The sequence below is a fragment of the Arachis hypogaea genome, chromosome 4, assembly GCF_003086295.3.
Source record: "Arachis hypogaea cultivar Tifrunner chromosome 4, arahy.Tifrunner.gnm2.J5K5, whole genome shotgun sequence".
NCBI classification, from domain to species: Eukaryota; Viridiplantae; Streptophyta; class Magnoliopsida; order Fabales; family Fabaceae; genus Arachis; species Arachis hypogaea.
This window is the reverse complement of record NC_092039.1, coordinates 72,657,464-72,680,820: the sequence shown is the minus strand read 5'-3', so window position 1 is coordinate 72,680,820 and position 23,357 is coordinate 72,657,464. Positions and strand designations below refer to the sequence as shown.

At 39.6% G+C, this 23,357-nt stretch overlaps 1 non-coding gene across 1 annotated transcript; it reads left to right on the top strand.

Annotated features, from left to right (window-relative positions):
- Positions 1-8,801: 8,801 nt before the first annotated feature.
- LOC112798723 (small nucleolar RNA R71) lies at positions 8,802-8,909 on the top strand. Its single transcript, XR_003200321.1, has one exon. It is a non-coding gene; the product is annotated as a small nucleolar RNA R71 (small nucleolar RNA).
- Positions 8,910-23,357: the final 14,448 nt, after the last annotated feature.

The following is a 23,357-nucleotide window of genomic DNA, read 5'->3' as shown; positions in this document are numbered from 1 at the left end:
GATCAACATTAATCACAGTAGAGAAGATAATAATATAATATTCGGAATAAAATAATAATATATGAATATTATATTAATATAATTTTTCTCTCGAAATTCGTGACCGGCTCGTCACATAGAGACTAACCACGGAAATCAGAATTTTGAAATTCGGGCCCGAAGTGGCTCAAAAACGCAACTCTTCGTGACGTGCCTTCTTAGATTAGGAGAGGTGTCCTGTGCAATCAAGCTGCTGACTCAGCAGCTTGATGACGCAACACCTGTGCAGTGGAGGTGCTTATATGCATAGAAATTCCTAAAAATTCTGTAAAAATTCTGTTTGATCCCGAAAAAGCGCCGTTTCTTCGGGGCTAGGCCGTTACAAGTGGGCTTCAGAAAGGAATGACACGGACGCATTGGCGACGTGGTCGCGTGATAGGAATTGTGCGTCCAGCACCAATCCAGCACCACTCTCGCACAATAATTCGTTGTGCACCCTTTTTTTACGTCAAAAATTAGGGCACGCGGTCGCGTGGGAGGCCATTATTCCCATGTGACACGGACGCGTCAGCAACGCGGTCGTGTGGGATGATTGGGGCCACTGGCACGCCTCCAGCCACGCTCCATCGTGACTCTCTGTTCAACTTTCTTTTCTTCATAACGCACTGGTGACGCGGACGCATCAGCGACGCTGCCGCGTCGCGTGCGTAAATTTTTTTTATTATGCAGTATGCAGAGTGCAATGCTTAATATGAATGCTATGCATGATTCTAGGTTCAATAAAAACTCAAAAGTAGACTAAAATTTAACTGAAAAAAGAACGGTCATACCATGGTGGGTTGTCTCCCACCTAGCACTTATAGTTAAAGTCCTTAAGTTGGAAATTTGGTGAGCTCCTTGTCATGGTGGCTTATGCTTGTACTGATCCAGTATCCTCCAGGATCCCAAATCTTATTTCTGCACCCGTCTTCAAGTTGATTATCATGGTTCCATCCGGGTGGTTCAGCTTTGATGCATGGAAACTTGTCTCTCAACAAATTTTCCTTCGGCAAGTATACCGAATTATCGTCAAGTAAAAACTCACTATAGAGTGAGGTCGAATCCCACAAGGATTGATTGGTCAAGCAACTTTAGTTAGAAGAATATGCTAGTTGAGCTAAACAGAATTTAGATTGAGACGCAGAAATTTAAATGACTAGAAAGTAAATAGCAGAAATTATAGTGCAGACTCTTAAATGGAGAATTGGGGTAGTGCTCATAAAAGTAAATGGCAGAAATTAAAGAGAATGGGTAAGATCAGAAATGGGGGAATCATTGGGTTTAGGAGATGTTGCAATTCTCCGGATCAAGTTCATTCTCATCCCTTCCTCAATCAATGCATTCATTGATCTCCTTGGCAATCTTAAGTGATTGAATCCCAATTCCTTGGTAATTCAATCTCTCAAATCTTGATCAATAGCCAATTCCTTGGTCAATTGCTCATGAGAAGAGATGAAGTATGGTCACTGATTATACCACATACATTTTCCAATTCAAGTATTGAGGGGATTATATTCACATATCCATCCTAACCCAAATTGGTCCAGCATGAGAAAGCAACTCTAGCATGATCTCTTCATTCCTCTTCCAAGATTCCGAAGAGATCCAATTATGGAGAGTTTCTTTTCCAAGATAACTAACCAATTGAATTGAGATTGAAATCTTTCTAGTAAAATCAAGAGAAAAGATAGAAGAAGAAGAATGAAAATTAATATTGATCCATCAAATTACAGCAGAGCTCCCTAACCCAATGAAAGGGGTTTAGTTGTTCATAGCTCTAGCAATCAAAAATGGCAGAAAAGAAGAATCCATGATAGAAGTACAAAAAACTAAATATACAGAGAGTAGTTCTCCCCAATGCCAAAAGTCATAAGCTAGTTCAAAACTACTCCTATATATACTACTCTTCATGATCTTCTAGTGAGTTCTTCAAGTCTTGAATGTGGGCTTTGGACCTTGAGTTGAAGCAATTCTCATCTTTAGTGGGCCCAGCTTGCAGAGAAATATGAATTAGGCTCAGGCACTTAGTGAGATTAATCGTGGAATACATTTCTGGGTGCGAGAACGTTAGTGGCATTCACCTTTTCCACTAACGTTCCACCCTTATATGCCCACGTTATTCTCTACGTTAGAAGTCTTAACGTGACTTCTAACGTTCCTTCTCAATTCTTGGCCAACGTTAATGGGACTCACTTTTCCCATTAACGTTGGCTTGTGCCCCTTTTCGCAAACGTTAATGGGAATCACTTTTCCCATTAATGTTGCTTGCCCTTTGCCTCCCACGTTAGGTCTTACGTTAACTTAGCTAACGTAGCTCTTAACGTGGGCACCTATCACCTTCGAGAGCGTTAGTGACACTCACCTTTGTCACTAACGCTCTATTTGCCTTAATCCCCTACGTTAGAGTCCACGTTAACTTAGTTAACGTGGCTCTTAACGTAGTAATGAAGCCATCTTCCAACGTTAGTGACAAAAGTGAGTGTCACTAACATTGGTTCCTTGAACCCCACTCCACGTTAACTTTCACGTTAACAATCTTAACGTGAGAGTTAACGTAGGCAATGAAAATGATTCAACGTTAGTGACAAAAGTGAGTGTCACTAACGTTGGCATTGTTGATCCTTGTCCACGTTAGAGTTCACGTTAACTTAGTTAACATGACTCTTAACGTGGGGCATTGCCTAGTTTCCCAACGTTAGTGGTGTTCACTTTTACCACTAACGTTGAGGAGAAACGTTATTGGAGTTCACGTTTCTCATTAACGTGGAGTCCTCCTTTCCTTCTACATTAAGTACCACGTTAACTTAGTTAACGTGGCTCTTAACGTAGGCTATGAAATGGCTTCGCAGGCGTTATTGGTGATCACTTTTCTCATTAACATTGTAAGTCAATTGCCATCCCACGTTAGTAGTCACGTTAACTAAGTTAACGTGAATGCTAACGTGATTCTTCCATGCTTCATTTGTCCTGAAATCAAGCAATTAAAGTGCATCAAAGCTCTAGCCAAAATCATGAGATCATGCATCACTAAAATATCATGTAATTCTAGCAAAAATCTCATGAAATCATGTAAAATTCACAATAGTTGCTTGAATGAAGGTGTAAGTATATTTTCACCCAAAACTTGCCTTGTTTACTAGGAAAAATGCATGAAAGTATCCTAAAACAGTAAAGAAAAGGTCAGTGAAACTGGCCTAGATGCCTTGGCATCACAACACCAAACTTAAAGCTTGCTTGTCCCTAAGCAAGTACTGAAGCATAAGCAAAATGAAATAAAAGAACAAGAAGAAAAGATGGGAATAGCATTCATGGTTCATGGAGTTTCATGCATAGCAACTTAGGTTCTTTCCTTTTAGGTTTCAAGCCTTTATCACATCCCTAGTCACTCTCTTGATTGCATCCCTTGAGGCTTCTTTCTTATTGATCCTTCTCTTTAAGCTTATTACATTTTTCTTATGGCTAAGTGCTCTGTAAGAGGGTGACTTTTTATGATAAGCTTTCAGCCAACACTCCCAAACCAGTTGGTTTTAAGGTGCTAGGTGTTAAGACACCCCTAAAGACTTACTCCCTCAAGTCTCTTTCCCTCATACATACACACCACAGGCACATAGTTTGTTATTCTTTCTTTCTTGAGACCTTGGTGTCTAGCACCTCTTTGGGTTACTAAGTGCTCTGTAACAAAGGTTACTCTTGATAGTGGACTTTCAGCTGATAATCCCGGATTAGTTAATCCAAGTTACCAAGTGATAAGGCACCCCTAAGAGCTTATTCATCCAAGTAGATCCCTTGTACATAAACACCACAGACACATGCCTCAGTTTCACAACCCTTGGTGCCTAGCATTGTTCTTTTTTTTTGTGTTCCCTTTCTTATTTCCACTTGTACTACTCTTTTTCTTTACTTGTTGGGATCTTATTATTTAGCTAGCCTCAAGGAATGTGTCTCAAATTTATGACTTAGGATGGATAGTTGCTTTCTTTCCTTTCTTGGTGAACCAACTTAGCTTACTAATCATCCTACCACAAACACTTAGAATGCACTTCACAAAATGACTTTGTTCTTGTTCTTTCCATAACATTTTCTTTTTGTTTAACTGAAAGAGACAAGCATAAAAGTAGGCAAGATGACAGTGAGCATTCAAGACATTAGGCTCAATAACATAGACTTAAGCAATGAAGAATTAAAGACAGAATTGAAAATCCTAAGCTACCATGGAAGCATGTTCTATTTCATACATGATTTTCCTTATTTAAAGATTTGAAAAGGAAGGTAACTAAGAAGGGACTTCACCACCTTTCACTTGTTGGTCTGCTCATTCTCTTCTGCTCCCTTGGGATTCTCCTTGATTACTTGAATCTCCATTCCCTTTACGCTTCCCCATCAACTTTTTCCAGAATCTGGCATCCTCCATCTTCTTCTTTAATGCTTCCTTTTGCTGTTTCACCTTCCCTTCTTCTTGTTCAGTTAAGTTCTTGCGAACTGCCTCATAATTTGGGATGTCCGGGTGTAGGTGATGCATATGCTCAACCACATAGTTTAGCTTTGCCTGAGTGTTGATGCTGAATTCTTCTCGATGCAGTTGCCTTCCTTCATTTAGCACGCTGAATTCATTGAATGCTTTCATTTGATTCATCTGGCGTTGGTTGAGTTCCTGGAGGCGTTTATCTTGACTTTCTTTCCTTTCTGACACTCGATTGAAGGCTTGAGTAAGCTAGAAATAGTGCTCTTGTTGTTGCTCCATTAGCTGTTTCAGCCATTCCCTCTGTTGATTCATCCAATTTGTTAGCATTTCCTCTTGCCGATCCATTCTCTGAGATTGAAGTTGCATTTGTTGCTCTTGTCCTTCCATGTATAACCTTGACAAATCATCAATGGCTCCTCGGATGTGACCCAAATTGATATCGGTTGGGTCATGATATCCTTTTTGATGATATTCCGTGGGTTGGGGTTCTTCTTGGAGAGGCTCTTCCTCTTGTACCTCTTCTGATGTCCTTTTCCTTAAATGGGGTCTTTTCTGCTATTGAGCTAGGGTCACATGAGTTATGCGTTGGAGTGTAAGTGACCTCCCAAGACCTAGCCAAGTTGGGTTGCTGTCCTCAAAGACTACCTTGGCTTTCTTGCATAATCTAAGGATAGTGCTAGGGTACCAAAGTCTGGCACCTGAATCCTTTTTCTCGGCTGATTCTTGGATTCCTTCAGCTATGATTTCGTGCACGTTAATGCTTCCACCCTTTATCAAACAATGTACCATAGTGGCTCGAGTGATATTGACCTCAGAATTATTTGCTGCTGGGAGGATAGACCGTTGCACAAGCTCAAACCAGGCTTTGGCTTCCGGGATGAGGTCTCCTCTCCTGATGAACCGGGGTCTCTTATCTGCATACCTTTCCCAGTCAGATCCTACAATGCATATATCACCCACAATCTCCTCCAATTCATCATTGTCGGCACCTTTATCTATTCTTTCTTGGTAACCAGGCTCAACAAAACGTGGAGATTTCAAATGGAGAACTCTAATGATTGCATTGGGGCTAAAATCCACCTCTACTCCTCTTACACAACTCTTGAAGGTGGGGGCTGTGGTCTTATCTTCTCTAACCACATTTGCATAAAATTCTCTGATGAGGTTTGCATTTGCCCTTGCTTCCGGGTTAGTGAGCTTTTCCCAACCCCTCTTTTCAATCTTCTCCTTAATTTGTGGACACTCATTTTCATCGAATTGAAAGGTTGCTTCGGGCAATATCTTCTTTTCCTTTATTCACTCGAATTCGAGCTCATGGAAGGCTGTTTTGAATTTTCCAGTGTCGAAGGAGGGCTGCTCCATTGGTTCTTTTCCTCTTCACCTCTTGATGTTTGATGCTACCATGAATGAGAAATGAATATTAGAGGCTAAGGGCTTGAAGATGGAGTTCCATTGGGTTGAAGTAGACTGAGTCTTGAAGAAATGAGTTTTGAAGAGAAAAAAGAAGAGGTGAGTCTATAAGGTGCACGTGAAGTGTGTATGGCCGAGAGAAAGAAGTGAAAAGAAGAGAACGGGGATACAGGGTGTGTACGGAAGGGTTGTGTGAGGGGGTTATATATAGGGATGGAAATTGTTGAATGGTGTGGATTGATGGTGTTGTTTTGATAGTGGACGGTTGGGGTTTTGAGATTGGATTATCACATGGATCACCTCTTTTATGAGGGTCTTGGTTCGGTCTCCAAAGTCATTCATTCCCCATGTTGCATGGCAACACCTCCAAGGACATTCCCTATGGAGACAAGTGTAAAATTCCCTTGGTGTAGTGGCCGAATCTCCTTGTATTAATTGTCTTATCAATTACCATTAATGTCCCTTTTTTGATCTCCTATATACAAGAAGTAAATGCAATGGGTTATTTGAACTTTTTGGTGGGAAAAAGTGTGAACTATTAAAATGTTTCTTTTTCTTTTTCTTTTTCTTTTGTTTCTATTAACTAAATGCTTTCCATGAAAACAATTCAATTAAACATTAGACTCCTCATGCATGCACGTTGGTACACCAAACTTGTTTGTAATCACATAGTGCAACAAGTTTGGGGAATGAACTCTCCTCATAAGGTGTGTTCAGATCACACTTGGTGTGCTTTGAACACCAAACTTATCATGTACTATACGTTGCATGTGGAGGGACTTTATATTAATTGTCAAAGTTGGATTGAAACTTCATGGAAATTGTCTTATTACTATTATTATTTGAAATTTAAAGAGAAAGGGTTATAGAACACGGGTTGCCTCCATGAAGCGCTTCTTTAGCATCACTAGCTTGACGTTTGGTTCTTGTCAAGGAGGTTGATGGTACTTGAATTCCTCCCCTCTTGAAGTATGTTTGCCTCTAGTGAACTCGTTGAGAAGTTCATCTCCTAAGGGGAGATCTTCTGTAGGTGTCTTTCTACTTCTCCATCTCCTTGGAACTCTTTCCCTTGTTTCTATTGATGTTTTCTTGTTTTCTATGGATTCTTTCTCCAGGGGAATCTTGTTATTGATCTTGCATGACTCTGGTGGGTCTGGTTCCTCTTGGATCACCTTTGGACATGGTTCTTCCTAACTATGTGGCTTCTCAACCAATGGGGCTTCCAATTGTGTTGTTTGTGCTTCCACGTTTGGCTCTTTTATCATCTTATTGTCTTTGTGATCTGCTCCTCGTGAGAGGTTGTAATCATTGAAAATGAGCTGCTCATCATGTATTCTCAGCACTAACTCTCCTCGTTCTACATCTATGAGTGCTCTAGCTGTGGCTAGGAAGGGTCTTCCCAGAATGATGGGGTAAATAGGATTCTCATCCATTTCCAAAACAACAAAATCTATGGGAAGATAGTAGCTCCCAACCTTTACCAGCACATTTTCAACTATTCCTACTGCTTGTTTTTGGGTTTTGTCTGCCAATCTGATAATTACATCAGTAGGAGTTAGTTCATTGATTTGGAGCTTCTTCATGAGAGAGAGAGAGGCATTAAGTTGATGCTTGCTCCCAAGTCACAAAGTCCTTTGTCAATCATTGTTTCTCCTATGGCACAAGGAATGTGGAAGCTTCTTGGATCCTCCTTCTTTGTGGGTGGTCCTGGTTGAATGAGAGCACCACATTCTCTGTTCATCTTGATTGTTTGTCCACCCTTCAATGGACTTTTTCTGGCTAGTAGCTCCTTTATATACTTGATGTAGAAGGGCATCTGTTGGAGGGCTTTAATGAAGGGTATATTTACATCTAAAGACGCAAACATATCAAGAAACCTTGAGTACATCCTCCCTGCTACACCACCTTTAAGCCTGTGGGGGAAAGGTGCATATAGGTTCAATGCATCCTTTTTCTTTAGCTCTTCCTTGGATGTGAGTGGAGTTGCACAGCTTCCTTCCTCTTGGCTTTCCTGTTGGTGATTTTGGGGGTGTTCTACTCTATTCATACTTCCCTCATCACTTGTGGTTATCATTTTGCATTCTTCCCATCTCACTTTCTTTGGTTCTCCTCTTGGATTCTTCTCTGTATCACTGGGGAATCCATCAGTGGGTTTAGGGATTTGTTGAGATAGATAGCCTACTTGGGACTCCAATCTCTTGATATTTTCTCCTTGATTCTTGATGTTGGCTCGCACCTCTTCCTTAAACACCTTGTTATCTTGGACTTCTCTGCACATGTTTTCAAGTAGAGCCTCAATCTTTGAGAGTCTATCATCTATGGATGATGGTGGGTAGAGATTAGGGGGTTTAGAAGGTTGGTTAGATGGATGTTGGTGATATCTATGAGAGGTGTTTTGATGAGTGGCATTGTTGTTGGAGTTGAAGTTGGAATGTCTCAGATCTTGTCCTTGGTCTTGTTGGTTTCCCCATCCAAAGTTAGGGTGATTTCTCCATCCAGAATTGTATGTTTTGGAGTATGGATCATGGACTTGTCTAGGTGAATTTCTCGCATAGTTGGCTTGCTCCCAGACACCTTCTTCTCCTATGTTTACTCCTTCATGAGTTGGTGATGAGGTGATGGCTGCTGCAACTTGGTTCTCTTCCACCTTCTTGGTAAGATCTGCTAGCTGCTTGGTGATCATCTTGTTTTGGGCTAACAGTGCATCCATGTGGTTCAGCTCCATTACTCATCTAGTGTTGCTTCTTTCAGAGGCATAGAAGTAGTCATTCTCAGCAACTGTTTCAATGACATCTATGGCTTCTTCAACAGTTTTCTTCTTGTTTAAAGAACCTCCTGATGAATGATCTACAGCCTTTTTTGACTCATAGGAAAGACCTTCATAGAAGATGTGGAGTTGAACCCACTCATTAAACATCTCTGGTGGGCATCTCCTTGTCAAGTCTTTGAATCTCTCCCATGCTTCATAAAGTGTCTCACCATCTTGTTACCTGAAAGTCTGCATCTCAGTTCTTAGCCTGTTAATCTTTTGAGGAGGATAAAATCTTGCTAAAAACTTGTTCACTACCTCCTCCCAGTCTGTCAGGCTTTCTTTTGGGAAGGATTCAAGCCACTTTGTTGCCTTGTCCATGAGTGAAAAGGGGAACAAGAGCAACCTATAGACATCCGGGTGGACTCCATTTGTCTTCACTGTGTCACAAATCCTCAAGAAGGCAGTCAAGTGTTGGTTAGTGTCTTCTTGAGCACCTCCTCCAAATGAGCAATTATTTTGCACCAAAGTGATGAGCTGAGGTTTTAGCTCAAAATTGTTGGCATGAATGGTGGGTTTCTGAATGCTGGTTCCACAGTTTCCTGAATTAGGATTGATATAGGATCCTAAGACCCTCCTTTCATGCCCAACCCAGTTTGCATGGCCTTCTCTGGCATGATTATGAGCTTCTTCTTCATGATTGTTCTCCAAATTCTCTTCCATGTTGGGTTCAAAATACTCTTCCTCTTCCTCAGCACCAACAATTCTTTTTCCTCTTGCTTCCCTTTTTCGTCTCCAAAGGGTTCTCTCAGGCTCTGAATCAAAGGATGTTGAGATTCCTTCTCTTCTCCCTGTCATACAACAACCAGAATGCACAATAGGAGATATAGTGACGACAATTTTTGTTAGAATGATTGTTAGTGTGAGTGATGCAATTTATCAAACAGTTAGTGGGTTAGTGAGCTGAATTATGATAAACTAAGAAAGGAGAACAGAAATTAGAGAGGGAATAGGGGATGAGGAAGAAATTAAAAACAAACTAAGGTAAATTACTGAATATAGAAAAGAATAACGGGAGAAAAAAATGCTCAATCTAGTAATCTTCTAGCTTAATCATTGTTGATTCAAAATCAATCCCCGGCAACGGTGCCATAAACTTGATGCATGGAAACTTGTCTCTCAACAAATTTTCCTTCGGCAAGTATACCGAATTATCGTCAAGTAAAAACTCACTATAGAGTGAGGTCGAATCCCACAAGGATTGATTGGTCAAGCAACTTTAGTTAGAAGAATATGCTAGTTGAGCTAAACAGAATTTAGATTGAGACGCAGAAATTTAAATGACTAGAAAGTAAATAGCAGAAATTATAGTGCAGACTCTTAAATGGAGAATTGGGGTAGTGCTCATAAAAGTAAATGGCAGAAATTAAAGAGAATGGGTAAGATCAGAAATGGGGGAATCATTGGGTTTAGGAGATGTTGCAATTCTCCGGATCAAGTTCATTCTCATCCCTTCCTCAATCAATGCATTCATTGATCTCCTTGGCAATCTTAAGTGATTGAATCCCAATTCCTTGGTAATTCAATCTCTCAAATCTTGATCAATAGCCAATTCCTTGGTCAATTGCTCATGAGAAGAGATGAAGTATGGTCACTGATTATCCCACATACATTTTCCAATTCAAGTATTGAGGGGATTATAGTCACATATCCATCCCAACCCAAATTGGTCCAGCATGAGAAAGCAACTCTAGCATGATCTCTTCATTCCTCTTCCAAGACTCCGAAGAGATCCAATTATGGAGAGTTTCTTTTCTAAGATAACTTACCAATTGAATTGAGATTGAAAGCTTTCTAGTAAAATCAAGAGAAAAGATAGAAGAAGAAGAATGAAAATTAATATTGATCCATCAAATTACAGCAGTGCTCCCTAACCCAATGAAAGGGGTTTAGTTGTTCATAGCTCTAGCAATCAAAAATGGCAGAAAAGAAGAATCCATGATAGAAGTAATGAAAAGTAAAATATGCAGAGAGTAGTTCTCCCCAATGCCAAAAGTCATAAGCTAGTTCAAAACTACTCCTATGTATACTACTCTTCATGATCTTCTAGTGAGTTTTTCAAGTCTTGGATGTGGGCTTTGGACCTTGAGTTGAAGCAATTCTCATCTTTAGTGGGCCCAGCTTGCAGAGAAATATGAATTAGGCTCAGGCACTTAGTGAGATTAATCGTGGAATACATTTCTGGGTGCGAGAACGTTAGTGGCATTCACCTTTTCCACTAACGTTCCACCCTTATATGCCCAAGTTATTCTCTACGTTAGAAGTCTTAAGGTGACTTCTAACGTTCCTTCTCAATTCTTGGCCAACGTTAATGGGACTCACTTTTCCCATTAATGTTGGCTTGTGCCCCTTTTCGCAAACGTTAAAGGGAATCACTTTTCCCATTAATGTTGCTTGCCCTTTGCCTCCCACGTTAGATCTTACGTTAACTTAGCTAACGTAGCTATTAACATGGGCACCTATCACCTTCGAGAGCGTTAGTGACACTCACCTTTGTCACTAATGCTCTATTTGCCTTAATCCCCTATGTTAGAGTCCACGTTAACTTAGTTAACGTGGCTCTTAATGTAGTAATGAAGCCATCTTCCAACGTTAGTGACAAAAGTGAGTGTCACTAACATTGGTTCCTTGAACCCCACTCCACGTTAACTTTCACGTTAACAATCTTAACGTGAGAGTTAACGTATGCAATGAAAATGATTCAACGTTAGTGACAAAAGTGAGTGTCACTAACGTTGGCATTGTTGATCCTTGTCCACGTTAGAGTTCACGTTAACTTAGTTAACGTGACTCTTAACGTGGGGCATTGCCTAGTTTCTCAACGTTAGTGGTGTTCAATTTTACCACTAACGTTGAGGAGAAACGTTATTGGAGTTCACATTTCTCATTAACGTGGTGTCCTCATTTCCTTCTACGTTAAGTACCACGTTAACTTAGTTAACGTGGCTCTTAACGTAGGCTATGAAATGGCTTCGCAGGCGTTATTAGTGATCACTTTTCTCATTAACATTGCAAGTCAATTGCCATCCCACGTTAGTAATCACGTTAACTAAGTTAACGTGAATGCTAACGTGATTCTTCCATGCTTCATTTGTCCTGAAATCAAGCAATTAAAGTGCATCAAAGCTCTAGCCAAAATCATGAGATCATGCATCACTAAAATATCATGTAATTCTAGCAAAAATCTCATGAAATCATGTAAAATTCACAATAGTTGCTTGAATGAAGGTGTAAGTGTATTTTCACCCAAAACTTGCCTTGTTTACTAGGAAAAATGCATGAAACTACCCTAAAACAGTAAAGAAAAGATCAGTGAAACTGGCCTAGATGCCCCGGCATCAAGCTTTAGAATTCTCACTGAAGTAACCAAACAGCTTCCTAGACCCATTCAGCTGAGCTCTATACCAACCTTTGCATTTAAACTTTGAGCTTCCAACCATAATGAACTTTGCAGGACAATTCTTGCCACTGGTCATCTTCCTCTTGCTCTTAATGCCACAAAGAGCTCTAAGTTGACCATCCGTCTCCAGTAGCCCATATTCAACATTCAACTGGGGCTAGAAAGCTAAGGGATATGAATTTTACCCACTTGAATGTTGTGAAGGATGATGGCAACTTAGGGAGAGGGGTCTCCAATAACTTTGGCAAGGTGATTTCAAGCTCCACTCCTTTGTGCTCTTTGACAACTTCTACCTTTTTAGAAACTTCTTTGATTTCAACCTCTTCCTCTTGGTAGCTTTCTTCAAATTCAAACTCTTCTTCATCGCGTACCAAGGGCATGGGGGGTTGTGTCTCTTCTTCTTGAATCTCCATCTCTTGATTAACCTCTTCCAAGCCTTCTATTATGACATGCCTTGGAGGTTGTACACCCTCCTCAACATCAATTTCAAATACCTTGGAAGGAGGCTTTATGACTTGAATTTCCCATGGAGGTTCTGCATCTCCTAAGTCTTCAACCACTTCTTCCTCTTCAATAATTTCGGCTTCCTCCACTTGTTCCAGTACAAATTCATGCTCCTTACTGTCCACTGGAGTTTCTAATGTCTCCTTCATGCTACGTTCTTCATTAGATTGTCCACATGAAGCCATGGGGGTTCCTTGAGTGTTCGAACGTCCGGAAGGTAATTAACTTATTTCTTGCTCCAATTGATGAAGGGTTACATGAATTTGATCTACTATTTCCTTAAAAGGATCCCTTGACTCTTGCTCCTCCTTGATGATTACCTTTCCATGACAACTCCCTTCAATTACTCCTTCACCTTCAAGAGTCTCTTCTACCTTCACCTTTAGTGCCTCCTCTAGCTCCTTATGAAGTATGGGTTCGCGAAGACGATCGTCTCTCTCTAATTCCATATCAATAGCATAATTGGGATCATCTTGCTATTGGATTGGTGGATGTGGGTGTTCTTCCATAGATGGTGGTGATGGGATGAATGGATCATTATGTGGTTGAGATGGAAGTGCATTGGAGCTTGAGGGTTGTATATTGAAGGTATTTGGTGGTTCGATTTGGGCGGCGAGAGCTTGTATAGTAGAGTTTAGATCGGTAATGGCTTTCTCCATGGAGGGTTGGGGTGGATAAGAGGGTTTATTTGTTGGGAGAAGGGGTTCATGGTAGGAAGGTGGCTCATCTTGATAATGATAAGGAGATGGTGTATATTGAGGTGGTGGTTCTGCATATGGTTCATTTGGCTCATAAGATGGTTGGTATGGTGGGTACGGGTTAGGATCGTATGAGGGTGTTTGGTGGTAAGGGGCTCGTGAGAATGGTGGTCCAAAGCTATGTTGAGGGGGCTCATAGGCGTATGGTGGTTGTTGTTGATAATCAGAAGAATGCTCATCATAGCCATTGCCTTGATATGCATCACAGAACAGTTGTTGATAGTCCATTGGAGGTGGTTGTTGCCATGAGGGTTGATTAAATCCTTGTGGCTCCTCCCATCTTTGATTGTTCCAACCTTGATGCCTGTTCTCATTATAATCTCCTCTTCCTGCAACATAGTTGTAACCAGACTCATAGCCAAAGGGGTGAGAGTTTATAGTAGTAGAAGAAAATAAAGGGGAAAAAGGAGAAACAAATAAACAAGTAAAAGAAATATATATTTTTTTGAAGAATATTTACAATAACCAATAATAAGGCACACGTTTGCAATTCCCCGCTAACGGCGCCATTTTGACGTTAGGATTTTTACTAGTAAAGAATTTTATTAAAATAGTCGCGTTGTAGATATAGATTCTAAACCAACAGAAATCCCTTCGTGCAAACCTTTTGGTTGTCACAAGTAACAAACCCCTTTAAAATTGATAACCGAGTATTTAAACCTCGGGTCGTCTTCTCAAGGAATTGCAGGGAGGTATGTTCTTATTATTGGTTATAGAGATTGTAAATTGGGGTTTGAGAATGAAGAATTAATATGGAAAATAATTTAAATGGCAATTAAAATAAATAAATACTGTAAAGCAAACCCTTTGGCAAGGTATGAGAAATTGGAAGTCCAGACTTAGTTATTCTTATCAATAATAATGAAAGTTGAATCTTAATTCCACTTAGTTAACCTTTGCTAAAGCAAAGGAAAGTCAAGGGACTAATTAGTTTGACCTTCGAATCCTATTTATTTCCTAGGAAAAGGTTGGAATTATTGAAGTTCAGTTCAATTAGCAAAGATAACAGTTATCAATTATGTTGAGCTAAGATAACTCCTGAGTTACTGATTTCTTAACCAAGACCAAAAAGAAAAGGAATTAAATCTACTGGAATAAAAATGTCTTCAGATTGGGAATAATCAATAATATAAATAAAAGAAAGCAATATTAACTGAAATACCTCAAATAACATTAATTCGAAAGAGTAATCTGTAACACAGAAGAATTCATAAACTAAATTGAGAAAACAAGTAATGAAAAAGGAATATTGAACCTGATAAAAAGATAATCCTCAAGCAAATAAAATCCTAAATCTAAATCCTAATCATAAAGAGAGAGGAGAGAAACTCTTTCTCTAAAAACTACATCTAATCCTAAAATCGTAAATTATGAGAGCATGCTGAGTCTCTGTAAGTTCCCTGACTTTAATCTGTGTTTCTGGGCCAAAAACTGGTTTGAAATGCAGCCCAGAATCTCTGTCAGCGACTTTTGTAATTCTGCAGATCGCGCACGTCACGCGATTGCGTCATCCATGCGGACGCGTCATTCGCGTTTTTCCCTGCCACGCGTTCGCGTCATCCACGCTTCCGTGTCACTTGTGCTTTTCCAATCCGCGCGGTCGCGTGAGCCATGCGGCCGCGTCACTGCGGATTCCTTTTTCCGCGCGGTCGCGTCGCTGACGCGTACACGTCACTTCTCGCTGGTCAACTCCTCAATTTCTTGTGTTCCTGCCATTTTTGCAAGCTTCCTTCCCAATCTCTCACTCATTCATGCTCTATAAAGCCTGAAACACTTAACACACAGATCAAGGCATCGAATGGTAATAGGAGAAGATTAAGATTAGCTAAATTAAGACCAAAGAAGCATGTTTTCAATCATAGAACTAAACTAGGAAGGAATTGTAAAATCATGCAAATCATATGAATAAGTGGGTGAAAAGCTTTATAAAATCACTCAATTAAATACAATATAAACCATAAAATAGTGGTTTATCAATAGTTCTGTTATAGCTTCCATTCCTTGCAACAAAAGTAGAACTAAACTCAAAGCGAGAGGGGTGAGAATTCATAGTAGTTATCAGAAAATAGAAGGGAAAACAAAAACAAAGAAACAAGTAAAAGAGAAATATTTACAATAACCAATAATAAGGCATACATTTGCAATTGCTCGGCAACGGTGCCATTTTGAAGAGAGGAACTTTTGCGTGGTCTAGAATTCAGAATAAATTTCCGTTGCAAGTATAGCTTCTAAACCAACAAGAGTCCTTTCTTACAAACGTTTTGGTTGTCACAAGTAACAAACTCAATAAAATTTATAAACCGAAGTATTCAAACCTCGGGTCATCTTCTCAAGAAATTGCAGGGAGCTGTGTTTTATTATTGATTATGGAAAACAAGGTTTTGGGATTTAAAAAGGGTTTTTTGAGCAGAAGAATTTGATTGCAAGAATTAATAAATTAATAACTAATAAAACTCTTGTCAAGGTATGAGAATTGGAAATCCTATCCTAGTTATCCTTATCAGGTGTGATGAAAATTGGATTTTAATCCCACTTAGTTAACCTTTACTAAATAAAGGAAGGTCAAATGGACTGATCAGTTTGATCCTCAAGTCCTAGTCAATCCCTGTGGGAGGACTAGCTTTAGAGCGATCTAGATCAATTAGAATCTACCAACTTCAACCACTGATGAGTTTGACAACTCAAGAGTTACCAATTTATCAACCAAAACCAAGAATATAGAAAGCTAAATTAAAATCATAAATAACTGGAATACCTCAAATTAAATTGAATGGAGATGTCAATTCTAACATGGAAAAGTTCATAAGCCAATTGGGCAACATAAATCAAGTACAAATAAAAGCTTCAGAGTGAACAAAAATAGAAGAGAAACATAAATTATTGAACCTGGTATGAAGAAACAATCCTAATGACTAAAGGAGATCCTAATCCTAAAACCTAAGAGAGAGGAGAGAATCTCTCTCTCTAAAAACTACATCTAAACTATGAAAAATGTGTATTATGAATGTATGATTTCATGTATTAATAGATTCCCCCACTTTATAGCCTCTAATATGTGTTTTTTAGGCCGAGAACTGGGTCAGAAATAGCCCATCCAGAAATCGCTGATTGTGAAATCTGGTTCGTACAGGTCGCGGCAAAGTGACGCAGAGGCGTCATCCACGCGTTTGCGTGGATTGAGATTTTGCAAATGCGACGCGGGCACGTCATCCACGCGTTCGCATCACCTAAATTCGGGGCAGCTATGATAAATTATATATCGTTGCGAAGCCCCAGATGTTAGCTTTTCAACGCAACTAGAACCATCTCATTTGGATCTCTGTATCTCAAGTTATGACCATTTGAGTGAAAAGAGGTCAGGTTGGACAGCTTAGCAGTTTCTTCAACTTCTTGTATTCCTTCCACTTTTCCATGCTTCCTTTCCATCTTCTGAGCCATTCATGCCTTGTAATCCCCGAAATCACTTAACACACATATCAAGGCATCAAATGATAACAAGAGAGGATTTAAATAAAAGAAAATAAAAGGCAAAGAAGCATGTTTTCAATCATAGCACAAAATCAGGAACGAGAATGTAAATCTATGCAAATCATATGAATAAGTGTATGAAAGATTAATAAAATCCACTCAATTGAGCACAAGATAAATCATAAAATAGTGGTTTATCACGACGCGTACGCGTGTGTCATGCATACGCGTGCATGGCAAACCAGAGAGCGACGACGCATATGCGTTAGGCACCTGTACGCATGGGTTGACTTGTGCCTCAGGAACAAGTCTGGCATACTTCAGGCACAACTCTCGGGTAAAGGTATGGAGGGGTGAAACTTTTGGATCCACGCTTACGCGTGGGAGACGCGTGTGCGTGGATGGTCGAAAAACTTAGATCCACGCGTGCGCGTGGGTGACGCGTACGCGTGGGTTGGTGCTCTATTTTTCAAAATTTTTCATGTTCTTGCACCAAACCAAACATTCCAAACCTCCAAACAGCTACCAAAACACCATAAAACCTTATTTATCATACTAGACTACTAAATAAAGTCAAGATACCAATCAAAATATGAAATTAACTAATTATCAATATGTACAAAAAGGGAAAATGAAAGGATTTTACCATGGTGGAATGTATCCCACCTAGCACTTTTGTTTATTGTCCTTAAGTTGGACTTATGGAGAGCTCCTCATCAAGGTGGATTGTGCTTAAATTCATCTTCGAACATCCATCAATACTTGGACTTCCAATAAGCTCCATTCTTCAAAATTAATGTCTCGAAGCTTCGATGGAGTTCCTCACAAGCCATGGGCTCCCAAAGTTGATCCTCATCTTGTAATCCAGGATCCCACACTTTATTTTCACACCCGTCTTGAGGTTGGTCATCATTATTCCATCCAGGTGGCAAGCAAGATGAATTCTCAATGACGTGACCAATAACGCCAGAACTAGCACAAAAGTAGGAGTTAAACACCCAAACTGGCACAAAAGCTGGCGTTTAACTCCAAGAAAAGTCTCTACACATGAAAGCTTCAATGCTCAGCCCAAGCACACACCAAGTGGGCCCGGAAGTGGATTTTTATGTCATTTACTCATTTTTGTAAACCCTAAGCTACTAGTTCTCTATAAATAGGACCTTTTGCTATTGTATTTTCATCTTGGTTCTTCTGGTTCCCTCTTTGGGGCCAAAGCCAATGATCACCATTATCACTTATGTATTTTCAACGGTGGAGTTTCTACACACCATAGATTAAGGTGTGGAGCTCTGCTATACCTCGAGTATTAATGCAATTACTATTGTTCTTCTATTCAATTCAGCTTATTCTTGTTCTAAGATATCACTTGTTCCTCAACTTGATGAATGTGATGATCATCATTCTCACCTATGAACATGTGCCTGACAACCACCTCCGTTCTACCTTAGATTGAGTGGATATCTCTTGAATTCCTTAATCAGAATCTTCGTGGTATAAGCTAGAATTGATGGTGGCATTCTTGAGAATCCGGAAGGTCTAAACCTTGTCTGTGGTATTCTGAGTAGGATTCAAAGATTGAATGACTGTGACGAGCTTCAAACTCGCGATTGTGGGGCGTTAGTGACAGACGCAAAAGAATCACTGGATTCTATTCCGACATGATCGAGAACCGACAGATGAATAGCCGTGCTGTGACAGAGCGCGTTGAACATTTTCACTGAGAGGACGGGACTGTAGCCATTGACAACGGTGATGCCCAACATACAGCTTGCCATGGAAAGGAGTAAGAAGGATTGGATGAAGACAGTAGGAAAGCAAAGAGACAGAAGGGACAAAGCATCTCCATACGCTTATCTGAAATTCTCACCAATGAATTACATAAGTATCTCTATCTTTATTTTATGTTTTATTTATCTTTTAATCATTAATCCTCCATAACCATTTGAATCCGCCTGACTGAAATTTACAAGATGACCATAGCTTGCTTCATACCAACAATCTCCGTGGGATCGACCCTTACTCACGTAAGGTTTATTACTTGGACGACCCAGTGCACTTGCTGGTTAGTTGTGCGAAGTTGTGATAAAGAGTTGAGATTGCAATTGAGCGTACCATGTTGATGGCGCCATTGATGATCACAATTTCGTGCACCAAGTTTTTGGCACCGTTGCCGGGGATTGTTTGAGTTTGGACAACTGACGGTTCATCTTGTTGCTTAGATTAGGTAATTTTATTTTATCTTGTTCTTCAGAGTTCTTAAGAATGAATTCTAGAGTTTCAGATGATGTTTTCATCATCACCAAAGCTGATTGATTCTCGTCAATTTAGCTCTTGAATGTAATGTCCTGCTGAAGCTTGGCTAGCCATGTCTAATCTTTTTTAGGCTAAAGCTTTAGACTAACATTGCATGATTCCTGGAAATTCTTATTAAGAATTTTGATATCCTTATTTGCTTTTCCACTCAGTTTTCAAAAAATCCAAAAAATATAAAATCTTAAAACAAAAAATAATTTTATGTTTCTTGTTTGAGTCTAGTGTCTAATTTTTATGTTTGGTGTCCAATGCATGTTTTTAGTCTTCTAATTTTCGAAAATTACATGCATTATATTCTTCATTGATCTTCAAGTTGTTCTTGATGATTTCCTTGCTCTGATCTTTAAATTCTCTTATCTTGAGTGTTTTGTTGTTTCTCGTATGCATTCTCAAGTTATTAGTGTCAATAGTATACAAACTTCTAAGTTTGGTGTCTTGCATGCATTGTTTATTTGATTTTAGTTGCATTTTGATTATTCCTCATCATTAAAAATTCAAAAAAAATTTTAATTTGTGTCTTTTCAAGTCAATAATACAGAGAATTGAAGATTCAGAACATGCAGCAGAGGAATTACACAGAAAAAGCTGGGCGTTCAAAACACCCAGTGAAGAAGGAAAATTGGCATTTAAACGCCAGCCAGGGTACCTGACTGGGCGTTTAACGCCCAAAAGGGTAGCATTTTGGGCGTTAAACGCCAGAATGGATACCATTCTTGGCATTTAACGCCAGGATGGCACAAGAGGGAAGATTTTGTTTTTAATTCAGATTTTTTTTCAAGTTTTTATAATTTTTCAAAATCAAATCTTTTTCAAATCATAGCTTTTCAATCACATCTTTTCAAAATCAATTTCTTTCCATTTTTCAAAAATACTTGCTAAGAATTAATAATTTGATTTAACATTTCAAGTATATTGCCTTTTCTGTTGAGAAAGGTTTAATGTCTGAAACATATCTTTTAAATTTCTTGTTAGCCAAGTCATTAATTTTAAAAATCAAATCTTTTTAAATTATTTTTCAATCATATCTTTATAATCACATCTTTTTCAAAATAGTTTTCAATCATATCTTTTTGATTTCTAATTTCAAAATCTTTTTCAAAAATCACTTTATTTCTTTCCCAACTTTAATTTTCGAAAATTTTTCCCCTCTTCTCACATCCTTCTATTTATGGACTAACACTCCTCCTCAATGCACAATTTGAACTCTATCCCTCTTGATAACTTCGAATTTTTCTACCTCCTCCTTCTATTCTTCTTTTCCTCTGACACCTCAAGGAATCTCTATACTGTGATATAGAGGATTCCATATTTTCTTGTTCTCTTCTCTTTCATATGAGCAGGAGCAAAGACAAAAGCATTCTTGTTGAGGCTGACCCTGAACCTAAAAGAACCTTGAAGCGAAAGCTAAGAGAAGCTAAAGCACTACTCTCTGTAGAGGACCTAACAGAAATCTTCAAACAAGAAGAAACCATGGCAGCTAAAAACAAGAACAATGCCAACAATGCAATGAAGGTGCTGGGTGACTTTACTGCACCTACTCCTAACTTCTATGGGAGAAGCATCTCTATCCCTGCCATTGGAGCAAACAACTTTGAGCTTAGGCCTCAATTAGTTTCTCTAATGCAACAGAATCGCAAGTTCTATAGACTTCCATTGGAAGATCCTCATCAGTTTTTAGCTGAATTCTTGCAAATCTGTGACACTGTCAAGACCCATGGGATTGACCCTGAGGTCTGCAGACTTATGCAATTCCCTTTTGCTGTAAGAGACAGAACTAGGATATGGTTGGACTCACAACCTAAAGAAAGCCTGAACTCTTGGGAAAAGCTAGTCAATGCCTTCTTGGCAAAGTTCTTTCTACCTCAAAAATTGAGTAAGCTTAGAGTGGAAGTCCAAACCTTCAGATAGAAGGAAGGTGAATCCCTCTATGAAGCTTGGGAAAGATACAAACAATTGATCAGAAAGTGTCCTTCTGACATGCTTTTTGAATAGAGCATCATAGATATCTTCTATGATGGTCTGTCTGAACTGTCCAAGATGTCATTGGATAGCTCTGCTAGAGGATCTCTTCATCTGAAGAAGACGCCTGTAGAAGCTCAAGAACTCATTGAAATGGTTGCAAATAACCAATTCATGTACACTTCTGAAAGGAATCCTGTGAACAATGGGACGAATCAGAAGAAAGGAGTTCTTGAGATTGATACTCTGAATGCCATATTGGCTCAGAACAAAATATTGACTCAGCAAGTCAATATGATTTCTCAAAGTCTATCTGGAATGCAAGTTGCACCAGGCAGTACTAAGGACGCTTCATCTGAAGAAGAAGCTTATGATCTTGAGAACCCATCAATGGAAGAGGTGAATTACATGGAAGAACCCTATGAAAACACCTATAATCCTTCATGGAGAAATCATCCAAATCTCTCATGGAAGGATCAACAGAGACCTCAACAAGGTTTCAACAACAATAATGGTGGAAGAAACAGGTTTAGCAACGGCAAGCCTTTTCCATCATCTTCTCAGCAACAGACAGAGAATTCTAAGCAGAGCCACTCTGACTTAGCAACCATGGTCTCTGATCTAATCAAAACCACTCAAAGTTCCATGACTAAAACAAGGTCCTCCATTAGAAACTTGGAGGCACAAGTGGGTCAGCTGAGTAAGAAAGTTACTGAACTCCCTCCTAGTACTCTTCCAAGCAATACAGAAGAGAATCCAAAAGGAGAGTGTAAGGCCATCAACATGGCCGAATTTGGAGAGGAGGAAGAGGCAGTGATCGCCACTGAGGAAGACCTCAATGGACGTCCACTGGCCTCCAATGAGTTCGCAATTAGGAACCATGGGAATCTGAGGCTCACACTGAGACCATAGAGAATCCATTGGATTTACTTCTGCCATTCATGAGCTCTGATGAGTATTCTTCCTCTGAAAAGGACGAAGATGTCACTGAAGAGCAAGTTGCTAAGTACCTTGGAGCAATCATGAAGCTAAATGACAAGTTATTTGGTAATGAGACTTGGGAGGATGAACCCCCTTTGCTCACCAAAGAACTGGATGACTTGACTAGGCAGAGATTACCTCAAAAGAGACAGGACCCTGGGAAGTTCTCAATACCTTGTACGGTAGGCACCATGACCTTCAAAAAGGCTCTGTGTGACCTAGGGTCAAGCATAAACCTCATGCCTCTCCTTGTAATGGAGAAGCTAGGGATCTTTGAGGTACAAGCTACAAGAATCTCACTAAAGATGGCAGACAATTCAAGAAAACAAGCTTATGGACTTGTAGAGGATGTTCTGGTGAAAATTGGAGACCATTACATCCCTGCTGATTTCATAGTCCTAGAGACTGGAAAGTGCATGGATGAATCCATCATCCTTTGCAGACCCTTCTTTGTGTTTAAGGCTCAAGGATATCCTTTTGTAACCATGGAGAGGAAGCATGAAGAGCTTCTCTCAAAATAGAGTCAAACAGAGCCCCCACAGTCAAACTCTAAGTTTAGTGTTGGGAGGCCACAACCAAATTCTAAGTTTGGTGTTGAACCCCCACATTCAAACTCTAAGTTTGGTGTTGGGAGGTTCCAACATTGCTTTGAACATCTGTGAGGCTCCATGAGGGCCCACTGTCAAGCTACTGACATTAAAGAAGTGCTTGTTGGGAGGCAACCTAATGTTATATTTATCTATTTTCCTTTTGTTATTTTATGTTTTCTGTAGGTTGATGATCATGTGAAGTCATAGAATGAAAAATAGAAAAAAAAAATAGCACACCCTGGAGGAAAACTTGCTGGCATTTAAACGCCAGTGAAGACAGCAAAATGGGCGTTTAACGCCCAGTCTAGCACCATTCTGGGCGTTTAACGCCAGAAAGGGGCACTGGTGCACAAAATTGTGATCATCAATGGCGCCATCAACATGGTACGCTCAATTGCAATCTCAACTCTTTATCACAACTTCGCAAAACTAACCAGCAAGTGCACTGGGTCGTCCAAGTAATAAACCTTACGCGAGTAAGGGTCGATCCCACGGAGATTGTTGGTATGAAGCAAGCTATGGTCATCTTGTAAATCTCAGTCAGGCGGATTCAAATGGTTATGGAGGATTGATAATTAAAAGATGAATAAAACATAAAATAAAGATAAAGATACTTATGTAATTCATTGGTGAAAATTTCAGATAAGCGTATGGAGATGCTTTGTCCCTTCCGTCTCTCTGCTTT